The sequence below is a fragment of the Myotis yumanensis genome, unplaced genomic scaffold (assembly GCF_028538775.1).
Source record: "Myotis yumanensis isolate MYYU_CA2020_CCGP unplaced genomic scaffold, mMyoYum1.0.hap1 SCAF_5, whole genome shotgun sequence".
Taxonomy (NCBI): Eukaryota; Metazoa; Chordata; class Mammalia; order Chiroptera; family Vespertilionidae; genus Myotis; species Myotis yumanensis.
The window spans coordinates 49963598-49989717 of record NW_027223756.1 but is presented as its reverse complement, the minus strand read 5'-3'; the positions used below and the strand labels follow the sequence as shown (position 1 = coordinate 49989717).

Below are 26120 nucleotides of genomic sequence, written 5' to 3'. Positions count from 1 at the left end.
ATTATTTACTTTTTTTTTGTAACTCAGAGATAGACTACAGTCCAAAATGTAAATACATGTTTCTTTTCTTTTCTTTTCTTTTCTTTTCTTTTCTTTTCTTTTCTTTTCTTTTCTTTTCTTTTCTTTTCTTTTTTTAATGAGAAAATTTCCACTCCAGTGATGTGTTCCTAAAAACATTTAAATGAAGATTGAGACTAGGCCTGGACTCTGATTGCTTTGTTCTCTTCTCTCAGCTTTTTGGCCCAAGATCAAAGTCTCTTCTACCAAAGTAACTTTATATCTCCCTAGTGTCAAGTTAAAGAACGTATCTGTGCACGCCTTCTCTGAAAGCTATTTCTAGCCCCAGAAAGGAGCTCACTAATCTCCTGAAATCCCATGCAGAGCCAGGATTCTCAGATGAGTAGTCCCGTATCTCTGCTGTATTCCCCAAGTGACACATCTACATTGATGGCATAGATATTTTAAAAAGAGAAATCATTATTAATTAACAATTAAATAAAAGACTCCCGATTGCAACTGTTTTTATGTCTGAATAAAAAAAGACCTTTTTTTTTTTTCTGAGGAATTCCTTAATTTACAGATGTTTTCTTTTTAATACATTAAGCGCCCGACCTGTTTTGTCTTCCGGACAGAAAGTATAGTGTCAATCACCGGTGACTGACAGGGTGCTTAATGTGTTAAAAAAATTAGATATCAGCTCTTGTTTAAATTGCTTTTTCTCCCCTAAATATTCTGGAATTTAATTGCTGATGTGTTCAGACCCTTCTAATTCTAATGTTTGATTGACATTGGATTCCTTAAGGTATGGTTATTGGAATTTGTAGCTTTTAACCCTAAAGAGAGGTGCTATCTGAGGTTTCCATTAATAACTGCCTATGGCTTAGTTTTCAATAAATTTGACCAATTCTTGTCAAATGTATGTATATTTCCAGAATGTATTTCTAATTGGTGTTAATAAAATGCTGGTGATCGTATTTCCTTAAAGCGTATTTCTTTGCCTTAATACATTGAAATTTGTTGAGCAAATCTATATTAAGTTTGTAAGTTTTATTGATTTTTAAGTTGCTCATTTTTATGTTGATGCCATTCTTCAGCTTCTGTTTTCAAGTTAGCAGAATTTTCCTCTTTAATTTGACTGCATATGACAGCCTTCATAGGCCATTCCCCTGATGGCTTTAGGTGCTGTTCTCTGCATCTTCTTAAGTTACAGTGTTAAGAGCTGTAATGATGTTCTAGGGCAGAAAACATTTTCTGATATGTGTACAGTAACCCTCTCATGATGCACCACATTCTCTGGTTCTAATAAACTGTTCCTTGTTCCCAAGCAGCAGTCTCAGTTCATTTTCAGACCCCATCCTAGTCCTTTCTAATTAATTTACAGCCCCAGATTATTTGGGTAGGTCGTCTTTTCCATATCACATTTTCCTTTAATCTCCAAGTAGCAATAATCTTGAGGCCTTATTCTATATGATGATAAGAAACCCAATACTTTTTTAGATTCTCTAGTGAGTGTTCTTGAATCCCACAGATCTGTTCTGGTTGCTGCTCATCTATCACTTTAGACCAGGTGTCTCTCCCACTGTCTCTAATCATATAATTGTATCAATCCTGTCTTAGCTTCTTGCTTTCCAGTTCGATGCAAAATATATCCACAGGCTCTACATTAGTCCATAAAGGACACGATCTCGATTTCACAAACCTGGCTGAGACCTCTGGAAATTATGATGCAAAAGGGAAAATCTAAAAGTGAGTCATTAGTAATATCCACTCACAGAGAGTTCTTATTGGCTTTTGCTCTAGGAACCTAAAGAATGGCCACGAGAAGGAGGTATTCTGCAAAGTGGTAGAGATTAAACTGGCTCACAAAACCATTCTTATCCTGACTCTCACATTTCCTGGAGTGCTCAGCACGGTGTCTGACCATAATGACACCCAACAAATGGAGGCTGCTTTCCTGGCCTGCGCACTGTGATCATGTGCTTTGAATAATCTAGCTAACTCTATTGTCATTGACCTGTGGAATGGAAGCAAAAGCATAGCATGAGTTCAGTCATTATTATTGGTTCCTGTCATTATGACCATTTTTAGCTTTCTCTTCTTAGAGATTATTACACTCCTCCAAATAAGAGTTCTCCTTTTACAGGACCCTCATTTCTGGGGACAATGTAGAAAAGAAGGCAAAAATTAAATTTACATCATAATTTCTGCTCATACTAAAGTAATCTTTTATGTCCTCAAATAAAATGTTACTTTATTCATTTATTGAGCATATTATCTCTGTGCCAGTCATTTACCAAGTGCTGGAAATGAAATGAAGATCAAAAGATGAGTGTAGTCTCTTCCCTTATGAAGCATAGAATTTGCAATCTAGTGGGAATTGTACATTATTCATTAATGAATAGCACAAATTAAGATATTCTGTTTCACAAAGGAGAAGATATAGATGCTGTGAAAGCAAATAATGCAAGATTCGACCAATGCAAGAAGGTCAGGGAAGGCTTTCATCTCAGTACAAAGCACTTTTATGTGACTTATGCCTCTGGCCTTCATACAACTAATACACACATAGCTTGTATATATATATGCCTAAAAGTATCACTCAAGTAGTCTCTCTCAGAACAAATAGAGTTCACCACCAAGACAGATTCTACCTCTTACTTCTGATGCCATTAAATGATCAGAAATATTGGTGTTAAAATTCTGAGGAAGGAGGGAGTGGTCAATAAATTATTATTTTTCCCCCCTCCATGTTTTGGAAGGAAGTGATTAGTAGGCACAGAAATCCAACACATGGAGCTCTAAATAACAGCTGTATTACTGATAAAATATTGATTGTGTTATACGGCATACTTGATGTCAGATTGAGCTTTCAATATTTCACTATGGAATTAAACTTGGCCACCCAATCAGATAGAGCTGGACAAATGCAGGCTTCCTGCGTGGGACAGAGCCCACTATTATAGGCTTACCACAAGGTGGGAAGCAGAAAAGAATGCACAATGTCTTCTAATTTAAAACAGAGTGGGAAGCTCAAGTGAGTGGGGAGGGAGGAGAAAGGCAGGAGTGCCATTCTAGTGTGATTCTATTAGAAATGAGAGCCCTGAGGGATGGAAGCCCCTTGCACCTCAGCCATGTTCTTTTTAATACTCGTAATCTTTAACAGCCAGCCTGTGGCTCACCAGAGTTGAGCCTGGCCCCTATGAAAGAAGACACTTTTGGGGTGTAGGAAGTCCTGCTCTTTACTTACAAAGTTAAGAAAGATGCTGCTCCTTTGTTAAGCTGGTGGGGAATTTAATTTTGCTTCTAAAGCTGCATTGTCCAATATAGTAGCCATTAGCCACATGTGGCTATTTAAGTTCAAATGAACTAAAGTCAAATTAATAAAATCCAGTTCCTGAGTAACACTAGGCACATTTCAAGTGCTCATAGCTTAATGTAACTGGTAGATGTACCCTAGGAAAGAACAGATTGGAATATATCTGCACCTTTCAGAACCATCTATTGGACAGTAGTACTCTAAAGGGCATTGAATTAGGTTGGAATAGTGTATTAATGAATTCCAGAACCTTACTGTGCCCTAAGCTAAAAATATACTCAGTTTTTTATTTTTCATGCCTAGCTACATGTCCAATATATTTTATCAAAGTTGTGAAATTGTAACATATGACAACTTAAAGATGCTCTAATAATATGTAAATAGTTTTTTAAATGCTATAAAACCACTAACAAAGGAGAAATAATATATGAAGTTAAACCCAAATAAATTAAACTTTGAAATTTCTCTTCCTTCCATTTCTCATTCTGTTCAGTCTCAGCTCGGAGGGTCCACTCAGAAGCTTGGGTAGAATTGGCTTCCTTCGTGGTTGTGGCAGTTAGTCTAGTGATGACCAGATGTTCTAACAATTATTTTTCTGGTTTCCTTTTTCAATTTTTCAGGCCTTAAGTATTTTCCATCTCTTTACGGACAGTAGAAATATTTTCTTTTGCATCATGTTTTCTAAAGGAGAATGATCTAACTCTAATGGTCATTCCCCATAATGACCCCTCGCACTTTGGAGGAAGGCTCAGATGAAGTTTAAATCATTTAACTGCTTCTTAAATTGGCTCTTTTTGTTCTCTACTTCACATAGCACAGGTACAGTTTGCTGCATCTGATTATCTTCTTGCTTTTTTATTTTGGTCCAGGCATGTGATTTTCTAACACACTCTTCTGAATTTTTATTAGAGGGGCTCTTAGAGACATATCAAGTCATCTATTTCTGGATATACCAAAAGCATCTAATAGTCATACAAATGTTATTTATCATCACCTCTCAGAATGGGATAACATTATCTTAGCGGTATTTTGTCATCTGATTAGAGAAATCTAATGCAGGCCCAGATGAGCCGTATCATCCTCCTGCTTGGATTTTCTTTAGTATGTCTCCTCTAAATTGTTCCTTCTTTGGAATCATAGTTCACAAAGGTCTTGATGCGTTCCATTAGGGTGCTGGTGTGCTGGCAAACTGGATCTCGAGGGGGGGGGAAAAAAGGAAAAGAAAAGAAAAGAAAACAGGAGGTCCTGATTTTTCATGTTTGCCCATTTTTCAGGTATAAATACTCCCACTGAGGCTGATTTCATGCTACTAACAGATGTCACACAGTGCAGATTTGGCAGATACGTGGGTCTCATGGGCTGGATGAGCTTCTCCAGCATAAAACACGGTTCCCGGAACTGCAACACCAGACTTCCTGTCATCTACAATTATGGAGCCACATTGAAACAGACCCAATGGCATTTTGAGTTCTTGACACCGATTTTTGTGACATTGTTGCTCAAATATAAGTCCAGTTTCTGAAATTTCTTTCTAGAGCCATCTAGATATTCAAGGTGTGGTTTCCCTGTTGCTCACATTTATGAACTCTGCAAAGGCTTGTATCTCAAAATCTGCCTAGATCCTTCTCCATTAGGGGAAGTTATTCTGGTCTGTTCTTTTTATTTTATTTTTTTATATTTTAGCATAATTTTTATTATTAATTTTAAAATCTATTCTTAGTTCTTGACCTTCTTCTTTTGGCCTCTGTGCTTAGGGCCTCAATCAGCCTTTCTAATTTAGAAACAATTAAAGCAAGAATGATAATGAGACAGTGTTTTTAGGCATAGGCCTTGACCATAATAAATTCTCAAAAATGCTAACTTTTATGGTTAGATTGTTATATAATTACTTCTGCACGTCTAATCTACCACCTTGGGGTGAATATGTGGTGTCTCCTAAAATATTTTATTTTGAAAAAGCAGCCTGTCAGATGTAGTCTGTCCTTTTACCCAGAACTCTAAGTCCTAAGCATTCTCTTTGAAGGGCCGTAATCACCTTTTCACTGAGTCTCCAACTGTCTCCTTTCCTTTGATATATTGGAAAAAAAAGCGCTTTTATCTGCTTTGACATTCCTTGAAAGATAATCTTGTAAGTTGTTTTGGTAAAAAAACCAACTTTGTTTCCTAGATAAGGTTGATCTGGAGGCTATATTGAAGGTTTCCCTGTCATCCTCACTCTGCCTGTCTTTCCAGGTTTTGAAAGATGATTTGTAACACGCAACAGTGTGTGGCATTTGACTGGTACAGTTTACTGCTTGTGCATGAAACCATTTGAGAGAGCAAACTTTCACAGCTATATTAGCTCAAAATTGATAGAGCTGGTTGAAGTTTGAACAAGGAACACCATGTACTTTTCCCTGACAATAACATCGTTATTTCCCTTTATTAGCCATGCCTATGGTTCTCCTCCACAGCATGCATTTTTCCTGGGCTCATAGGAGGGGTTTGGTAAGCAATCTCCAGAATTCTTGTAGGCTATTGACTTTCTCTACTTTAATTGAACAAGAATTCCCAACTAGTACCTACACATTGCTGCCATATGTCTCTTTCTGTAATATTTAACGATTTCTTGTGTTTCCTCACCCTCATGAGGGTACTATAGGTAATGCTATTGTGATGATTATGACTTTGGGGCTCCTCACAGTCATCTCTTTCATGACCACACCAAATGGAATAGATGTTCCCTTCTTGAGCAGTTTTAACTACTTGTTCTAAGAAATGGATCTCAGTTCTTTCAAAAACTTCCAGTGCTATATCATATGCCTGTCAGTTTATGTGTGGGTAATTAAAACTACTGAGCTCATTGTGTTGTCTGAAATGTGGTTTTTAATAGATTTACCTAAGATTCAGCAGATTTAATCTTGCGTTTTTCCAAAAGCTAATGAAACCAACTCAATAGGAGCTTTTAAAAAATGCAGAAGACCCCAGTTATACTGACTGAGACTCTTGAGTCCCCAAGGAATTCTAGTATGCAAAATTTTTAAAAACAACTAGTTTAATGTATAAATCTGGTTACTTTTTCAGACATTTACTCAATAACATTTTACCTTTTACTATAGAAAAAGATATATGGTAGTATAAAAATAAAAAAAAAACACCAATAGATGCATGTAGTGATATACAATAAATAACTATATAACAAGCCACAATAACATAAATAATATGGGAATTCCAAGGTGAAACAATATTCTTCCTGGCATATAGAAGAAATTTGCAAAAGCTCAGAACAAGAGTCATTTCGGAATCACTGAGGCAAATGTATGTAGAGAACTATCAAAGAAGACTGGAAAGGGGCAGATCATAAAATGTCCTAAAGGTCAGCCTGAGGAGTATTTTGATCTTTTATTATGAGTATAAAAATAACACCCCTAGAAATTCCCTTTCTTTTACGACTTTGGCCCTAAAGATATTTCTGATGCTTCTGATCCAGGATTACATTTTTCCTGGACTCCTGTTGTCTGTCCTCCCTGAAGTACTTGCAGCTTGTAATCACCACATTCTTCTGATTATCCTCTTGTCTTCACCTATTTCTGCTGCCAGCTTTACCAAAACCCTTAATTCCAAATCATTTTACCTACTTCATTCTTTAGGCATCTGGGATTTGTATAGACAAATGTATACACTCTGCCTCGGACTCAGTGACTCTCACAATATTTTTTTAAAGAAATAGTTTTATTGATTTCAGAGAGGAAGGGAGAGGGAGAGAGAGATAGAAACATCAATTGCGAGAGAGAATATAGTACTGGAAGTGCTAGCCATAGTGATCAGACAAGATGAAGAAATAAAAGGCATCCACATTGGAAAAGAAGAAGTAAAACTGGCCTTATTTGCAGATGACATGATACTATACATAGAAAACCCCCAAAGACTCCATAAAAAAACTACTAGTCCTAATAAATGAATTCAGCAATGTAGCAATATACAGAATTAACACCCAGAAATCTATGGCCTTCATATACACCAATAATGAACCCACAGAAAGAGAAATGAAAAAAACAATTCCATTTACCATTACACCAAAAAAATAAGATACCTAGGAATAAACTTAACTAAGGAGGTAAAAGACTTGTACTCGGAAAACTATAAGACATTGAAAAAAGAGATAGAGGAAGACATAAAAAGATGGTAGAACATACCATGTTCGTGGATTGGTAGAATCAACATCATTAAAATGTCCATACTACTCAAAGCAATCTATAGATTCAATGCAATCCCCATTAAAATACCAAGGGCATACTTCAAAGATCTAGAACAAACTCTCCAAAAATTCATCTAGAATAAAAAAAGGACCCCAAATAGCCACAGCAACCTGAGAAAGAAGAACAAAGTTGGAGGGATCACAATACCAGATATCAAGCTATATTACCAAGCAACAGTTCTTAAAACTGCCTGGTACTGGTATAAGAACAGACATATAGACCAATGGAACATATAGAGACATATAGAGAACCCAGAAATGGACCCAAGCCATTATGCTCAATTAATATTTGACAAAGGAGGCAAGAGCATACAATGGAGTCAAGACAGTCTTCAATAAATGGTGTGGGGAAATTTGGTCAGATACATGGAAAAAATGAAACTAGATCACCAACTTACACCATACACAAAAACAAACTCAAAATGGCTAAAGGACTTAAATGTAAGACAGGAAACCACAAAAATCCTACAAGACTCCATAGGCAGCACAATAGCAGACATATGTCGTAGGAATATCTTTACAGACACAGCTCTTAGGGCAATGGAGACTAAGGAGAAAATAAACAAATGGGACTACATCAAAATAAAAAGCTTCTACACAGCAAAAGAAACCATCAACAAAACAATAAGAAAGCCCACTGCATGGGAGAATATATTTGCCAATGCTATTTCAGATAAGGGTTTAATCTCCAAAATTTACAGAGAACTCATACAACTTAACAAACGGAAGATAAATGATCCAATCAAAAAATGGGCAAACGACTTAAATAGACACTTTCCAAAAGAGGACATACAGAAGGCCAAGAGACATATGAAAACATGCTCAAAGTCACTGATCATCTGAGAGATGCAAATCAAAAGGACAATGAGGTACCATCTCACACCTGTCAGAATGGCTATCATCAACAAATCAACAAACAACAAGTGCTGGAGAGGATGTGGAGAAAAAGGAACCCTCATGCACTGCTGGTGGGAATGCAGACTGGTGCAGCCACTGTGGAAGACAGTATGGACTTTCCTCTAAAAGTTAAAAATGGAACTCCCATTTGACCCAGTAATCCCACTTCTAGGACTATATCTCAAGAAACCAGAAACGCCAATTAGAAAGGATATATGCACCGGTATGTTCATAGCAGCACAGTTCACCATAGCTAAGATTTGGAAACAGCCCAAGTGCCCATCAGCAGATGAGTGGATTAAAGAACTGTGGTACATCTACACATGGAATAATACGCCACTATAAAAAAGAAGGAACTTTTACTATTTGCAACAGCATGGATGGAACTGAGAGCATTATGCTAAGCGAAATAAGCCAGTTGAGAAAGATAAGTATCACATGATCTCACTCATGTGGGATATAATGATCAACATAAACTGATGAACTAAAATTGATCCAGAGACAAATGGCAGGGGATGGGGTCGGGGGTGGGGTGTTAGAGATCAACCAAAGGACTTGTATACATGCATATTAGTATAACCAATGGACCCAGACACTGAGTGGTGGGGGCTTGCCCTCAGTGGTGGGAGTGGCCAGAGGGCTTCAAGAGGGGGAAAAGGAGACATATGTAAATCTTGAGACAATAAAAAATAATAATAAAAATAAAATAAAAATAATATTGATTTTTATTGATTTCATAGAGGAAGGGAGAGAGAGATAGAAACATCAATGTTGACAGAGAATCATTGATTGGCTGCCTCCTGCCCACATCCCCCACTGGGGATGAAGCCCACAACCCGGGCATGTGCTCTAACCGGGAATGGAACTGTGACCTCCTGGTTCATCTATTGATGCTCAAACAACGGGCCACAATCTTTAACTATAGAGGACTGTGATGGAGATGGCCAGCTGTCTATCAGAGATCCTGGCTCCCTTCCAAGGTGCAGATCATGTGACACATCCAGACCTGCTCCATAAAGTGCTCCCATATCATCCTCATTCTCTTCTCTTTCAATCTCCTTGCTGGATGTCCATATTCAGGTTGCCCTCAAGATAGTGGGGTCTCTCTCAGCCTGGGTTCCTGAATGACTTCATAAAGTAGAACTCCTTCTTTGCCCCTTCAGCCAAAAATTGGATCAATTAATTAAATAATTAAATAAGTGACTGAGATTTCATGATTATTACAAAAGCTATTATTACCACAACTTATACAAGAACCTAGTATGGTTTGAACAAGTAAATCAGAGGAAAGGACTTTCAGTTAATGTAGACACAGGTTTTGTCATCATTTATGTCTATGGAATATTTCTGTATTTTTATTTTGGATGATGGGAACTCTTATCTGTGAGTATAGAACATATAGATCTATTGGTTTCTAAGAGCAGAAAAAATGCAGACTTCATGGCAGTCAAGGGATAACTAATGATGGTGTACTTTTGATTTGAATCACACTTAATATTTCTCTTGTTCATTGGTTAAAGTCAAATCTTACATACAAATGACATGATATTGCTCAATAGTTTTATTTTAATTTTACTTTCTTTGTATACCTATTGACACAGGGATTGAATTCTTTATTAGAAATCAAGTCATCAAAAAATGTTGAGTCTATATTATTCCTAAAGGGATAGAGGGATCCGGATTTTATAGATTACATGTAATTTAATAGCAGAATCAAGACTTAGAATACTTAGAATCAGTATTTCTATATTCCCAGTTTTGTACAATGTTCACTGTTCCATTTTGGCTAGCTTCTTCAGGAAAAACAAAGAAGTAGGAGAGTTTTCCTTCTAACACATTAACATTTACATTTTGTATTGAGATCCAAATTTCATTTAAAACTATGGACCAGTGCAATTTTGTTTTCCTTTGATGGGAGTCAAAGAAATGATGAGTTTGTGATCTGAAGAGAAAGAAGACACAGTGCCTCTGATTTAGCAATTCACATCTTTGCGTTGGAGCAACAGGTTACCCAGGGAAATGACAGACTGATGCAGAATCAAAGTAATAAGTGTGTGGAATAGATATAAAGATCTTTTGAATTGGGTTGCTATGCTATGATTCCAAGGCACTGATATGGGATATCTAAAATGGGAGCATGAAGAATACTCAGATGTTGCAAATACAGGGGGGAAAAAGAAAGTTTCAGAAATAGGTAATTGGACTTAGTATTAAAGAATAACTTTCTAGCAGTCAAAGCTATGAAGAGATAGAATATCTCATTTTCTTCTTAAGATAGTGAACTACTGAGTTCAGTATTGCTGAATGTGACAATTTGGTCAGGATATGAGGTATAGATGATTCAAATGACAGATAGGTAATTGATCACAATGATCTTTGCAGTCCCCTTCTGGCTTGAGATTCTGAGATATGTATGTAAACTGTCATTTAATGCTATAAATTGGTGATGACATTCACCAGTCAGATTTTCTTAACATCTCATCTTCCCTTTGGTAAGTAATACTTGCTTTTTTAAAGTATTGGAGAAATTTGAAAAAGTTTTAAAAATAAAAATTTCACTGTAGTTTCGCCATCTGTATCATCAGTGTTCATAGCTACAAACAGAATAGACTCAAGCTGGTTGAAAGAGAAAAGGAATTAATCTAAAAACAATAAGTTGGGCCAACTTTTCTATCAGGCACAGTAGACAAAATGCCAATGACCTGCGATGCTTTTATGGGCCCATGAAAATAGTTTCATTTCTTTTAAGATCTGAAGAAAAAAATATTGGGTTGAAAAATTTATTACATATTATTATTATGTCTATCTTTATATCAATGCAGTTATAAACTCTAATTATATGCACATATACGCGTGTGTGTGTGGTGGAGAAAAGGGCTGCTAAAGGCAAAAGTGCATAGAATCCGTTAAAGTCTTAATGACCAGAACGTCAGACTTGGAGGCAACCCACCCACTGGCTCAGGAACTCCAAGTGTAACCACACGCATATGAGCACCACTCCAGGATGCACACCCAGTTACTGATGCTGGCACAGGTGCCACCACCCACACTGCTGATGTGGGCCTGATGGTCCATACTGTGCCTCCAATGCCTCTGGGAGCAAGCTAAGATGTCAGCTTGTGGAATGGATTGTCAGAGAGATTCTGAGAAGCACGTGCTTTTGAACTGAAGCCTTGTACAACATTATCTTATCAGAAAAGTGCAGGTCTTACACTTCCACCCAAACATTCTCAACATACACCCCGTTAGGATAACTTAGGCTCTTAACATGTAATGAAGACTGAGAAGTCGATTTCTGGCATCCATCCTAGTGATGTGTAAACTTGTAAGGTGGGATATTTTCCAAACATAGGGGATATGTCCCAAAGACTCCAAAAAGCTAAAAATCTACCACACAAAAACTACTGCCTACGCATTGGTGTATTAGTATCTAGAGACTATCTGAATTGCATAGGTTTTGTTTCTGTTTAATAGTTTAAATATCAGCTATAGTTGTAATTCCTGAATGCTTATTATATGACACGTACTATTAACACTTTGAATCATCTAATTTGATTTTTAATGAAAATAGCATTTTAATATAAGTAATATTGTTACTATCCATTTTATAAATAAGGAAACTGAGGCTTAAGAAGACTAAATAACTTGTCCATGGAGATATAGTTAAGTATTAGTGAAGGTGAGATTTTATGCTGAGTCTTAATCACTATATTATGCCTGTTATATATTAAATATACAACTTTAAATCCTGCTTTTCACATTTAACATTTTGGAATAAGCCTTTAAAAATCTGAACTTTAAACTCTTCTTTTTAATGCTGACATAATATTTCACCAAATTGTTATAACAATATTTTCAAACATTTCTCTATTGTATTTAGTCTATTTCTATATTTTCCTATTTTAAGTAATATATTGAATTAATTCTTTATGTATAGAACTTTAAAAAATACATTTAGCATTACTTCCCTAGAATATAATTTCAGAATTTGGCATAGTAATCTTAGATCAAATGGTATGAAAAGATTTTTTGGGAAGACTACCATACTTTTACTTTAATAATGAAGAAATAAGCTCATTAATTTATTGATATATTTAACACATTTATTGCATTCCTCCTACGTCCTGGGTGTGGTACCTGTGATGCCATTATGAATATTTGAGTCACTTTCCTAAAGGTTATTATGGTTTAGAGGCTATTAAACTGGGGTGTGCCTGAAATGAGCACCTTGTGTAAATTATATGTGGTGAGAATGTTTCCAAGATTTTCTGGGAAAGGTTAGAAATACTTTTAGAGCTCTTAGGAGTTGTAGGAGAGTGACACTCAGAGCAATATCAAAATGGCATCAAACGTGAACATTTTTTCTTCTTGGCCAATCTGTTAGATGAGATATTTTTGGTCATTGTTTAATGGTTACTTCCTTGAGTACTAATGAAGTTGGACATTTTTCCATATGTCCATTAATAAGTTGTTTCTTCATTAATAAGTTGTGAAGTATCCTTTGATATTTTGGTACTTATTATTTATATAGGGTAGATTTTTGGTGTATTGCATTTGTAGTAAATAATAGTAATGTGCTTTGGTTTAAACTTTTTTTTTTTTTTTCTTAGGTAAGTTGTTTTTTTTTTAACATAGTCTTATCTGCCAGGCATTTTATTTCTAAAATTTTTTTAGAAATTTTAAGCTTCAGAAGTACACTTGACCTCTCCATAAAACACACACAAATAATTAGTTAGAGTTTTCTTTATTTTTTGTGTTGTATTTTATTTGTATTTAATTCCATAATACATCTGAGAATAAAAGGAGCATAACCCCAGGGATCAGTGCAGCTGCTCTTTGAGCCTGCCCTTGCTCTCTCTCTCCAGGAGTGTACTTTCACTTTAATTAATCTTACCATCAATGCTTGAACTCTTCCTGTGTGTGTCTCTGAATTCTTTCCTGTGACACCTCAAAGAACCTTCTTCCTCTGGTGACACCCCCATGATCCCTTCAGGCTGGGTGATTTCCTGGAAGAGCTCCCAGGATTTGGAAAAGCTGTTATATTATAGCCATAGTTGTAAATTACAGCTAAAGGAAACAGATTCAAATCTGCAAATAGAAATACACATAAAGTAAAAACCCAGCTACAAACTCGTAGGCTTCCCTTCCCAGTGGAGTTACATGGGGATGTACTTAATTCTCCCAGCAACAATACCTGCGAAGATGAATGAAGTGTGGTCATCCAGGGAAGCTCAACTGAGCTTTGGTCTCTAGAGTTTTACTGGGGGTCACTTGTAGTTTTGTTAGGGGTCAGTCACATAAGCTTGCAGGACTAGACGGTTGACCTCAGCTATTCCGACTTCAGACTCCAGCTCCCCCAAGCAAAACACAGGTGCTCACCATAAACATATCTGGTCAAAGTGGGACAGCATAGGCCACAGCCCCAGGCATACAAAACCTCTACCAGGCAGACTATTCCAGAGCTTATCTTCCAGGAGCGGATGACAGGCCTTTCTTTGGAATGTGCAGGGTTTGCCTAACTTGGAACTGTTGAGGTAACCTTGGACTTTCCAGTGGTTATGAGGAATAAGTGAGTTAATCTATGTAACTTAGAACAGTGCTGGCTCATGTAAGCAAATAAATAAGGATCAGCTATAGTTCCTTCCGGTGGTGTTCTGTGAGCAAATGAAGCCGGTTCATGTGGAATGCAAAGAAGTAGCCCTGTTCCATGGATCTTATGCCAACGATGTAAGTCCTCAAGTTTGGAACGATGGGCATAACCAACATATGAAGTATGTTAGCTAGGGATGCTTTTGTAAGAGAAATTCCCAGTAAAACACTGGCCCTAACATTGTGCCCTTCTGTCCTTCACAGAGCTCTGAAATCAGCAAAGCAAAACCAAAGAGCAGAGCTGTTTGAGGAATACAACAAGAGAGCAGGTACAAGAGTGATTCTCAGTAACTGATATATAATATTCATTTAGATGGATGATTAATTCAATCTTATAGCCCCTATTATTTAAAAAAATATTTTGCAAGTTTGTTGTCTTAGAATATGTGTGATTGTGTGTTATGAGTGGCTGACCATATTCTAAAGATGGATTGATTTCTATGAATACATTAATCCAGTGGTTCTCAACCTTCCTAAGGCCACGACCCTTTAATACAGTTCCTCATGTTGTGGTGACCCCCAATCATAAAATTATTTTCGTTGCTACTTCATAACTGTAATTTTGCTACTGTTATGAATCGTAATGTAAATATCTGATATGCAGGATGTATTTTCATTGTTCGCGACCCACAGGTTGAGAACCGCTGCATTAATCAATGTCAAGGTTTTCATTAGGCTAGGCCTAGACATAAATGTAAAGTAATTATTAGTATTTATTATTAAATCAGCACATATTGATTAAAGGCTTATTATATGGCAAACAGTCCTCTGTGAGGTATTTGGTAATTTTACAGAACTGACCAATCTGATGGGCCTCATCCTGTCCTGTCCTCTGGCGCTTATAGTGGAGGTGACATGAAATAAACAAGCAGGTATCAATGTATGAGTGAAAACTGTGATTAATGCTGGGAGGAGAAATAGCAGAGTTTTGTGGGAGAACATATTGGGTGGCGAGGGAGGAGTCTACTGTGGACTGGCTACACACAGAGTATTTTTCTGGAAGATGACATTGATCTAAGAGTTGAAGTATGAGGAAGAGAGTCCCAGACAAATGAAACAGCATTGAATAAATAAAATGATTGAAAAAGGGGGAAGTAGCTGTAGCAAAGTCTCAGAGGTAGAGAGAGACATAGGAAGCTGGGTGGAAAATAGGATGAGAATGAATATGGGAACTGGCCTAGGCCATAGGGTCTTAATGGCCATGGTAAGGGACGAGCTCTGCCTGGCCACTTTCTCCCCTTGGCATTTCAGTGCAGTGTTATCTGGTCTTCTCTACTGGTCCCCAGAATATAGATGCTTTTAAATCTATCACCCAACCCTACCCTCTTTCATCTGCTGCTAAAGCATGGTGTAGATGTGTTATTATTCTGCAAAGAGGTTCTCAAATGTGTTCATTCCTCTGGACACTGGTTCCATGATGTGTTCTGCATAAAATGGTTTGGGGTCAAGAAAGTTTGAAAATATCTGAATACTTTAACACTCTCAGGAGCTTTAAATGCACATTAACATATTAAAGGTTCTGAGAAGTTCTAAAATAAATACGTATATCATATTGGTATACGTATGTGTATATGTATGTCTGTGTGTGAACCATAACTTTACTTGAGAATTCGCAAAGTTATTGCCAGGTTAACATTAGGAAATATTTAAAAAGTTTCTTTCTTGGAACTATGTATTTTAAGAAGTTCCTTATACTCCTGAGGCTGGCCTGCTTTAAAGTAATTGACTTATCTTATGGCTCTGCACATTAAATTATAATAGATAATTTTCTAGAATCTAGATAATTCAAGCCAGAAAAAAAGTCTGTTTGCTTCAATGGTTTAGCTTTTTCAGGCAGAAGATTTTTCATGGTGTGAATTATATGGTGAATTGCCTCAAAGTCTGATTATACTTTACATGTGACAATAGAGCCTTAAGTGCCAACAGGGAGCACTAGAGTAAGAGCTTACTAAGTAATTTTCAATATCAATATTAGTAATATTTGTTCTCTTAAACAAAGGAAAACCACTCAAAAAAATACTGTTTGCATCTCAGCTGCTCTGAATCATTCCTTTCCACTGAGAAGGCTGATTCTTCTTGATTTGTAAAATTCTCATAAGTTAAAAAATAGTTAAAGTGAGAAAAATGACTTGGAATAATGCCTATGTGGCACCTGAGAATGATTTGATTTGATATAAAATTTGAGGATTTTGTATTTGCAGCAATAAACGTTTCAAGGCCCAGAGTCTGAGAGTTAACCTATACTTATTTCAGAAGAAAGGTGCTTAGCATCTGTGATGGAAAGGGCATTGACTATTTAAGATCAATTCAGTATCTTTCAATTCAGTTAACTATTATTCAAACATAAGAAAAAAATCATGAAAAATTCAGTAGGATTTCATAACTTAGGGGAACAAAAAGCCTGTTTCATCCCCAGAAAGACAAAAGACAGCTGTCCCTTAATTACTACTCTTGCCATTTGCTTTCTGTTAGAGATGTGTTTCAAATTTGGAATCTAATTAGACATCTTAACTGAAAATAGATTAAAAAAGAAAAACAAGGAAAAAAGAAAAAAAGACCAACATGGAACATAGAAGTAAGGAGATAAATAGAAATGGTAATATTTCAGCCAAATTAGATAATCACCTATGTTCAAACTAGCTGGCCCCTGGGGCCAACTGGCATGAAGTTGAACTTTTACTGTTTCCTCTTTCAGAGGAATTTTCTCAACCAAATGACAAGTCTTTTTAATCTCTATACATTGTAATTTTCAGGGGTCATATTTTGCTCTGTGTAAAAACAGTGGTTTTAAAGTTTTGAGGACTGAGTAAAGTCCCAGCCCCTTAACTTGTTCCCTATCTGTACAAATTTTCTAATCATTCTCCATATCAATAAACCCATCTCTAAAATAGAATTTCTAAATCCCATTTTGCAATGTGGTTTCTCTCTTATTTGTCTTTTGACAGGACACACTGACTGTTATGTAGTAGCAGATCTAGATATATTAAGTTCTAGAAAGGAAGAAAAGAAGAAAGTAAAAAGGAAACAAAGCTAAATTTGAGGATATATATTATAATATCTAGCACAGACTATTGCAAATAGTAAACTTTTAGAGTTTAGTATTTGCAATAGCCTATGCTTATTGATTCTGTACCCTCCTGGAGGCAAAACCTCAAATCCTGGTACTCAAGCTATTTTTTTCTCGTAGATATTTTGGATTCTCTCTCTAGATTGTCAACCCCACTTAAAGGCGTAGCGACATATTCATGAATTACAACACTTCATATGCTGTTAGGCATGATAGTTGCTCAATTAGTACTATATTTGTTTAATTGAATGGAGCTGTGAACTAATAGCACCAGGAAGTTGGATCACCCAGCTTGTTCTGTTCCCTGGTTTACAAACTCCCTTCTAACATCTGAAGCAGGAATGATTTCACGTGGCGATAGTGCGCCCACATTCTGCTGCTTCTCCAGCGCACTCTGCTCCCATCACATTAGTTCATTTCCTGTTATTTATGCCTATTCTACATGGTGGCTTTTTGTCGTGGCCTGCATTGCCTCCATTTTCAGTATTTTTTCCCGTTTTTTTTTTTTTTTTCATCTCTCCTCCTTTTCCCTCTCTTCTCTTCTCCCTTCCCTTAATCGATCCCCACATTTCTGAAGTACACAGCTCTTAAAGTCCGATCAGATATCTCCTCCATGAAGCAGTCTCAGGTATCTCCTGAGATTATTATCTTACCCCCTTTGCTTTTTTTGTTTTGTTTTCTGTTTTGTTTTCAGGTACTATTCCTGTTCTCCATCTGTGATCCTGACACTGAGCCAGTGAAAGCCCAGCCACCTATTTTAATGGGTATTTCCTTCTATCCTCTATCCTCTACTCCATCTTGTTACCTTTATTTAAAAAACAAAAACACCCCAGGAGTGGACATCTGGCACAGTGTGCTGCTTGCTTCCACACTGGTGTCTGGGTTATTGGTGGCATGAGCACCAGGCTGCAGTCACATCAGCTATCTGAACCCTGTTGGCTTTCTGAATGTATCCTTGGTTCTGGCTGCTCTGTCTCTCAGAGCCAGAAGCCTGGCTCTGTACCAATGGTGTAGGTGCTCAATTCCCAGAACACACTGCATCCCTTTCCCTATAACCTTAGGTACCTCCCCCTATTTATGATGTGGATACACAGGTGATGGTGGGCACTGTCTCTCCACAGAGCCTGTTCCACTGCTTCCTTATTCCAAGCCCCAAGCCCAAGGGAGCCCCTATTTATCAATGCTTTTAGGCTCAAACTTGAATTTGTCAATGGAATCGTAGTAATTTGGGTCCTGGCCAGGTGGCTTAGTTTCTCGGCGCATCATCCCATACACCAAAAAGGATGCAGATTTAATTCCTGGTCACGGCACGTGCCTTGCTTGTGGGTTCAATCCCAGTTGCGGCACATTCAGTAGGCAGCCAATCAATGTTTCTCTCTCGCATCAGTGCTTTTCTCTCTCCCTTCCTCTCTTTAAAATTCAATAGAAACATATCCTTGGGTGAAGATTTAAAAAATCTTAGTAATTTGTATTCTTAGCCCCTATAAATTAATATTTCTTTCCCAATTTCTTCTTCTTAGTCTTTCATGGAGCAGATTTCTTTTTGCTTCCTTTTATGTCTCTGCATTCCTCTTGATTAATTCCCATTAGCTGTTACCAAAGCAGTCCAATTGTACCTCTTTTAGGGTACTTTTCCATTAGTCTAGCCATGTCTAATAATAGTAAATATTAATATTAATAATGCTAGTTATATCTATTAACAATGTGCTATATCTTCTAATATTTTTGTTTTATGTTTACTATTTAAAACCTAAAATTCACACATTTTGATGTACAGTTCTAGAATTTTTGACAAAGGTAAACAGTCATATATTCACTATCACAATCAAAGTCCAGAACACTTCATCCTCCCAAATTCTTCCATGTTCTATCCCCTTATGGGAAATGTCTGCTGTGCTCCTCCAACCACCAGAAACCACTGATCTGCCCTCTGTTTCTGTAATTCACTTTCTCCGGAATGCCATGTGATTGGATCACACAGGATGTACCCTTTGAGTCTGGCTTCTTTGCCTACCCTCGTATGCTGAAGGTTCACATTATGTTCTGAAAATACTTGCATGATTTTAACCCTTTTACATCTGTCAGAATTTTATGGTGTATGTAAAAAACAAAACAAAAATAAAACAAAAATGAAAAACTAGGGTCTGCTTTCAGGTCAAAACCATAAGAAAAACAGAGAGGAAAATGAAAAACTCACCCTCATGTGGTTTAAAATTTCTCCAAGTTTTAGCTCCTCATGATTCTCCTGCTTTTGCTTATTTTTCAAAATCCCCAGGTAGCTTGTTTTGTGTGTGTGTGTGTGTGTGTGTGTGTGTGTGTGTATTTACTCTTAATCAATGCGGATACAGCGTTTAGTTGCTTTGGTCCATGTCTGCTAAAAAATGGAACGCCTGAAAACTTCTCATATACTCATTCATTTCTCTTCACAATTAATTAGACAGATATTAGCATAGTCTCCATTTGTGATGAGGAAACCAAGGGACAGTATGGTTAAGTAAATCGCCCAATGTTCCAGCATAAGTGGCAGAGCCTCGGCTGCCTGGATTCATAATAGGCCTCTTAGCCACTTTGCTATACAACCTCTCTCATGCTAAATTACTGTAATAATAAGTGCTTGTGAGAGGGACTCAGATGTGCATACTAGACTAACGCAGAGTAAAATGATAAAAGAAAGACCCCAGAACGGCAATAAGAAATTGTCAAACAAAATCACATTTATTAAGTTTCCAGAAAAGGGAACAAAACCTGGTAGAGAAATTCTCAAAGTAGTTCACTAAAAGGAGAAGAGCCAGGGAGTGTTAAGTGCTAAACTTGGTGGGGTGGTGAGAGGTGGGTATTAAGGGTGGGAGGCAGGCGGGAGAGAAGGTTGTGGGGGTGTGGGTGTTACCTTGATGGTGCTATTTAATGATTGAAAATGAGTATTTTGGCAATGCCAGGATATATAGGGAAACATTTTCATTTACAACAGTACATCCCGTATAGTAGATGCTCAGTAAAAACATGTCCCATGAATTGATGGTTACGGTATTTCCTTTTCTTACTTCTTCTTATACCTGGGATCAAAACAATCCTAAAAGTTGGAGAGCCTCAGCCTGAGATTGAGAAAATGGGAAACAAAGAAAGAAAGTCCACATAGGTTGTTTTATTCAGTATTTAGGCATAAATTAATAGCATACTTTTCACAGAAAAGCTGAATTTGAATATCATACTGCCTCAATGGCAATCCTTCTTATACTCCCCATGATCACAGAATGTCAGCTCAGGTTACAAAGAATATTTGTTAAAACAATCCATGCTTAATTCTCTCTCATCATTGATGTTTCTATCTCTCTCTCCCTCTCCCTTCCTCTCTGAAATCAATAAAAATATATTTTTAAAAAACAGAACAAAATAAACAAACAAACAAAAATCCATGCTTTTCTCTAGTTCCATGAGAGGCACAGAGAAATGCTAGATGAGTTTGCAGATGGAACAATGGCTTGGAACTTCACTGCTCAGCCTTATTCTTTTTGTAGATATTGTGCCCAATTCAAATTTAGGAATTGAATTTTTTTTGTTACTTATTGTTTGTTCTTACACTGTAGTGCAATGTTATTGGATAATATTTTAAGGTAGAATGTGTAAGTGGGTACATATTAGAGGAGTGTAAGGAAACTTCTGGTAGTGAAAAATAAAACTCATAGACTGTATGACTGAGAAAACTTAGCTATGGCATATTATATTCCTTGTAGATAACCTCAGGCGCTCTGTGAACTTCTCTGGAGAGCTAAAGTGAAATTAGAATAATCACATATATACATTTATTCTTGCCTGTCATAATAAAAGGCAGAAGATAAAATTTTAATTAAACTCATTATCTGTCTTCCTTTGAAATTTCAAATTTCAAAAGAAAATGAGCAATTAATCATCAGAAACTATAGATAATTTAGTTCCTACTAATTGAACCTGAAATGTATCATCATAAGGAATTCAATCAGTCTGCGAATTAATAGATGATGTCTGTATTAGAAATGCCCCAAGGATATAATCAGCTTCGGTTTCAGTTTTGCTTGAGCACATGGTATTTAACAGGCCTTGGATATGTGGGTGACAGTGTTCTTAAGGTTTTTGAATCTTTGACGTTGCTGAGGCAGCACTTCCTCAGAGCACTCTTATTTAGTAAAAGTGAAAAAAAATCAACCTTCCACCAAATTAAAACACTCTCTATACGTCTCTGCTTCTCAAGCTAGGCTTGAGACGGGCTGCTTGGAGTCATTGTGTTTGCAATACGCCATTGCTAAATGAAATGATCAGAAAACAACCCTGTTATCTTAAGTGTAGACAATAAACTCCTGTCTTTAACTTCGTTTTTCAGATGACAGTAAAGGACATTAAAAAAGTGCCCAAGCATCTAGTGAATTGCTATATAACCCCCTTGTACTAGCTTTTTAAAAAAAAAATTTTAAAAAATATATTTTATTGATTTTTTACAGAGAGGAAGGGAGAGCGATAGAGAGTTAGAAACATCGATGAAAGAGAAACACTGATCAGATGCAACCACTGTACATGCCCTTGACCGGAATTGAACCTGGGACCCTTCAGTCCGCAGGCTGCTGCTCTATCCACTGAGCCAAACTGGTTAGGGCTGTGCAATATCAATTTTTGTTTTTTAAAGTAGATTTAGGACTTGAGATCAGGTTTTATAAGTTTTTCTTAAGTAAACAAAACCCATGTATCACATGAAGTATTTATAGAAGAAAAAAATTCCATGAGACATCAGTCTTTTCTGTAACATCCCATTTTCATTAATCCTTTAGGTGACATAGGAGAAGCGCTCAAGAGTGTCACGCTGAAGAGAAGGGCACAAAGCCCACCTCAGAACACAGAGCTTCTCTTCAATCCCCGTGGGGCCATTAGCAAGCTGCGTACAAGGAGCTCTTCTGTCCCATTTCTGGGCCTGTGTGTTCTCATACCCTAAATGGGATGACCCCGATTCCTTAAAGTCTCTTCAATGCTGTATTCTCTTGAAATATATCATCCTAGTATTTTAAAGGTAGACATATGTAACCAAACTGTTGCAAAGGGATTCTTGAGATCAAATCAAGCATGCTTCCCACCCTCACTTTATAATTCTTCAGGATGCTTTCATCTCTATGACCAACCCAGAATTACTTGCTCACACATCAGATGGCTGACTAGCTGTATTCCCAAAGTTGGTCCAGGTGTGCGCCCTCCCCCCCCAGGACATCAAGTCACTGTGGGAAACAATGTAAATTCTGGCTCAGATCTGATGCCGTGTTGAGGCAGAGCCCTCTGAGGTCTCAGGATTATGGGTTGCCTTGTCACAGGGATCCAAAGAGACTCAATTTTAGTTTTTATACTAGTACAGTGGAGACCAACATTGTTCTTATCCTAATTTGAAACAGTTGAGCAACAGACTGATCTCTGATTTATAATGAACCAAAGGCATAGTCCCTCTGCTTGCTGAACGGAGGTCTCTCCATTGCTGCTTTGTGTTCTGTCCTTTTGAACATCAAGATTTTGCTAATTTCAATGATCATTTAATACTCATCACAATTTGAGGTTATTACTTTACTGGACTGTGATCTAAAAAATGGGAGCCCTATGATTCAAAGAAGCAAAGGAAGAAAATATTTTTCCTTTGTTAAGTATCCAGAATGCTGGACCTGGAGAATTAGATGCATTCAATCATTAGTTTCCATTTTCAAACTACAATTATTTAGAATTTTTATTCTTGATTTTTTTTCATGCTGGCTGTCCACTGAAAATATATTCATATCAAGACCAAGTAAAAGAACAAGGGATGAGTATGTCTCCATCAGAAATGACATTATAAATTGAATTATAAAAACATCTATCATGACCTGGTTTTCTTTTCCCTGGTTCTGGTACTTAGGCATTAAATGCTATATTGACAAACTATAGGTTTTCCAGAGGTTTTCCTTTTAAGAAAAAAAAAGTAACATAAGTGAAAGCATAAATAAATGTCTCCTAGACCTCCCTTCTTTCTCTCTGCCCATTGCCTTAATTTCTTTCTTAAGGGATAATAAAAGTGTATAAATTTTGGTAGGGTAAAATTAAAAGACATGGTAAAAAGAACAGAGAAAATGCTCTGAAATCAGACACTCAAGTTCACATCCGTGGTTCTGTAATTATGATGTGGGTCCTGAAACGAATTACTTTTTAACCTTCAGTTTTTCACTGGTAAGGCTGGAGTTAATAACTCAAATTTGTTATGAATATTAATTTAATGCTTATAGAGTGATGACATAGAGCATGGCACATAGTGTATACTCAGAAAAGGCATATAAGTCCTTAGAAAATTTGGCTAAAATGAACTTCAGAAATGGTGGTGAAGAGAACTTTATGAAGACTGGATGGGTATCAGTAGAGCCCCTTGGAGTTGATATTTATAGGGAGCAAAGGGAAGTGTATGATGCTGGTCAATTATATTTTATTGAATTGGTTCTCTTGTCACCATCCCATCCCCTTCTCCCTATTTCATTGTGTCACAGTAGTTTGAACTGCTTTGTGCCCTAAAACCCACAGTCCAGACATTTTCAGCAAATTTCTGGACAATGCTCCTGCATGGATAAACAATAAGTCACCAGTTCTTATTGTGAGCTGCTCCAACACTTATCGAAGTGTGGCATGCCATGACCTGGCTCTGTTTAGCCCCGGAGGTACCTGGGTCTGACCTGCCAAGAGCTGAGTAGACTGCCAAGAGGCAGGCAGCAGAGTTGAGGCTGGAGAGGGCAAAGATAAAATGAAGTAAGAGTGGGGATGGAATCTAAGCCCGGTTAAGACTGGTCACTGGCAAGTGTCCATCACCAAGAGGCCAGGTAGTAAGTGAGAGAATAGGTAGGTATCAGGGGCCCCAGGCAGATACTGAGACTAGGAGATCCTGGGAAGAAAGGAGCACTGGAGGTTGGATGTGAGTCAGTGGCTGAAGAGACTGAAGTCCAGGCCAGGATCCATGAAAGCTCCTGCCATCGGACTCTAGAAAGTCTGGCTAAGTGACATAGCCCTTCAGTCCATATCAACTTTTTTTTAATCTGCTAGAACTCCTTCTTCTCCTCTCCCAGTGTACAAACTGGAATCTGGTGGTCCTCCGTACCTCAAAGTGGTGCCTCTCAATCTTGAATGTGCACAGGAATCACCTACGCTACGAGGCAGATTCTAATTCAGCAGATCTGGATCTGGCTCAACGGGCTACATTTCTAACACCCTTCCAGGGAATGCAGACACTGCAGGCCCAAGGACCACATTTTAAGTGGCAAAGCTTTAAAAGACTGTTGCTGTTTGGTCTTGCTAAATCCACGGGTCTTCTGTTTTGTTTCATGTCAGGGCTACTTCCTCAGGGCAAAGCTGAGAAGAACATTGCCAGCTGGTTTAGAACTGAGCCCCCGTAGCTGGACTTTTGATAAAACTGGAGCCCTGACAGCTCTCATCTTTTTTCTTCTGTGACAAAGCAGATCCTCACTGAATTTGATATTGGTAACAAAACCATACTGAAGGCCTGGACAATTCAATTGTCTCTGATGCAATTGGTTTTCCTGGGCAGAAATGTTGCTCCTGAATGCTAATCCATTGCTCTGACAGGAGCTATCCTCTGCCTGGTCAGGGGCCTCGTGAAAAGCCAGGAGGGCCTTGACCTTAAAAAATTCCCGATAGTTGTTGTTTTTTTCAGGTAAAATATCAAATTTGTCAATTTATGTCCATTTTTCTCAAAGGGAACCTTTTCCCGAAACCTTTGTTTTTATTCTGCTATTGTTTTTGAATGATATAAAATAAGGGTAGATCCCTGTTCCTAAGAATAGGGGCCTAGTTGCAAACTTTTGAATATAATTATTCTATAGTGGCAATAGCTTCCCAAGTACCCTGACATTTCCCAGGAGGGAAAATGAGCAGTGAAGACAGAGGTGAATCCCCATGCGGCTCATAGCCCTGGTTTTAAGGCTCCTGTGTTCCCCCCTCCCTGATCACATCTCCCAAAACCCTCCTCCCAGGCATCATAACTCTTCATGCATTTCTCTGTGATTGCACTCCTACATAGTATAAAATTAGAGTATTATGTTACATGTTTCAAAGCTTTCTATAAGTACCATCTTCCCCTCCCCGCCATCCTTCAGCTCCTCCTCACTCTTTCTCCTCTTTTTCTCTATACTTGGTTTGTGGAGTTAATCAATGTTGATATGTGAGGTGACAATCCGTTTTATATAGAATGAATAGACAGCAATATATTTATCTACTTTCTTATTGCTGAGCATTTAGCCTGTTTCCAATATTTTATTATTAGAAGTTGAGTTGCTGTGAACCTCCTTCTGTGTCTTGGTATGTGTTTGCAAGAATTTCTCTAGAATATAGCTTAGAAGTGGAATTGCTGTTCAACTTTACTCGATATTACAAAATTATTTTCCATTGTGGTTGGAACACCACAGCGCATAAAAGTTTATATTGCTCTAAATCCTCAATATTTGAGGGTTTTGAGACTTCAAAATTTTTACTTATTGATGGTTATACACTTACATCTCATTTGGTTTTAATTTGTATTTCCATGATAACAAGTGAAGTTGAGGCTCTCTTAAATCGTTTCTTGGCAATCTGTGTTTGATATTTTTGAAGTACCTGTTTATATATTTTGATAGGCTTTTTTTCCATTGGGTTGTTTTGCTAACATTTTAAATATATTTTGGAGACTAAATCTTTATCAGTTATGCTTATTACACACATTATTTCCTTTTTCTGCTTGTTTTAGGTTTAATTTGCTCTTTTTCTAGTTATATGATGAAAGCTTAGATCATTGATTGGAGATCTTTTCTAATATAAGCATTAATATAAACTTTCCTCCAGGTATCTTTTAATTTGTAGGGCAGGTATTTCATTCTGATTCAAATATGTGCATATATGTATATATCCTATGAGTAACCTCTGAATATGTAAAATTATTTAGA

At 37.2% G+C, this 26120-nt stretch overlaps 1 protein-coding gene across 7 annotated transcripts in view; it reads left to right on the top strand.

The window, feature by feature from the left end:
• INPP4B (inositol polyphosphate-4-phosphatase type II B) overlaps window positions 1-26120 on the top strand; it is a 593476-nt gene that overhangs the window by 254008 nt on the left and 313348 nt on the right. For all 7 annotated transcript variants that reach the window (XM_070415225.1, XM_070415230.1, XM_070415224.1 and 4 more), the window contains one exon: window positions 14304-14368. The gene's annotated coding sequence lies outside the window, so the exon portion shown is untranslated. The remainder of the gene's footprint in view (window positions 1-14303; window positions 14369-26120) is intronic.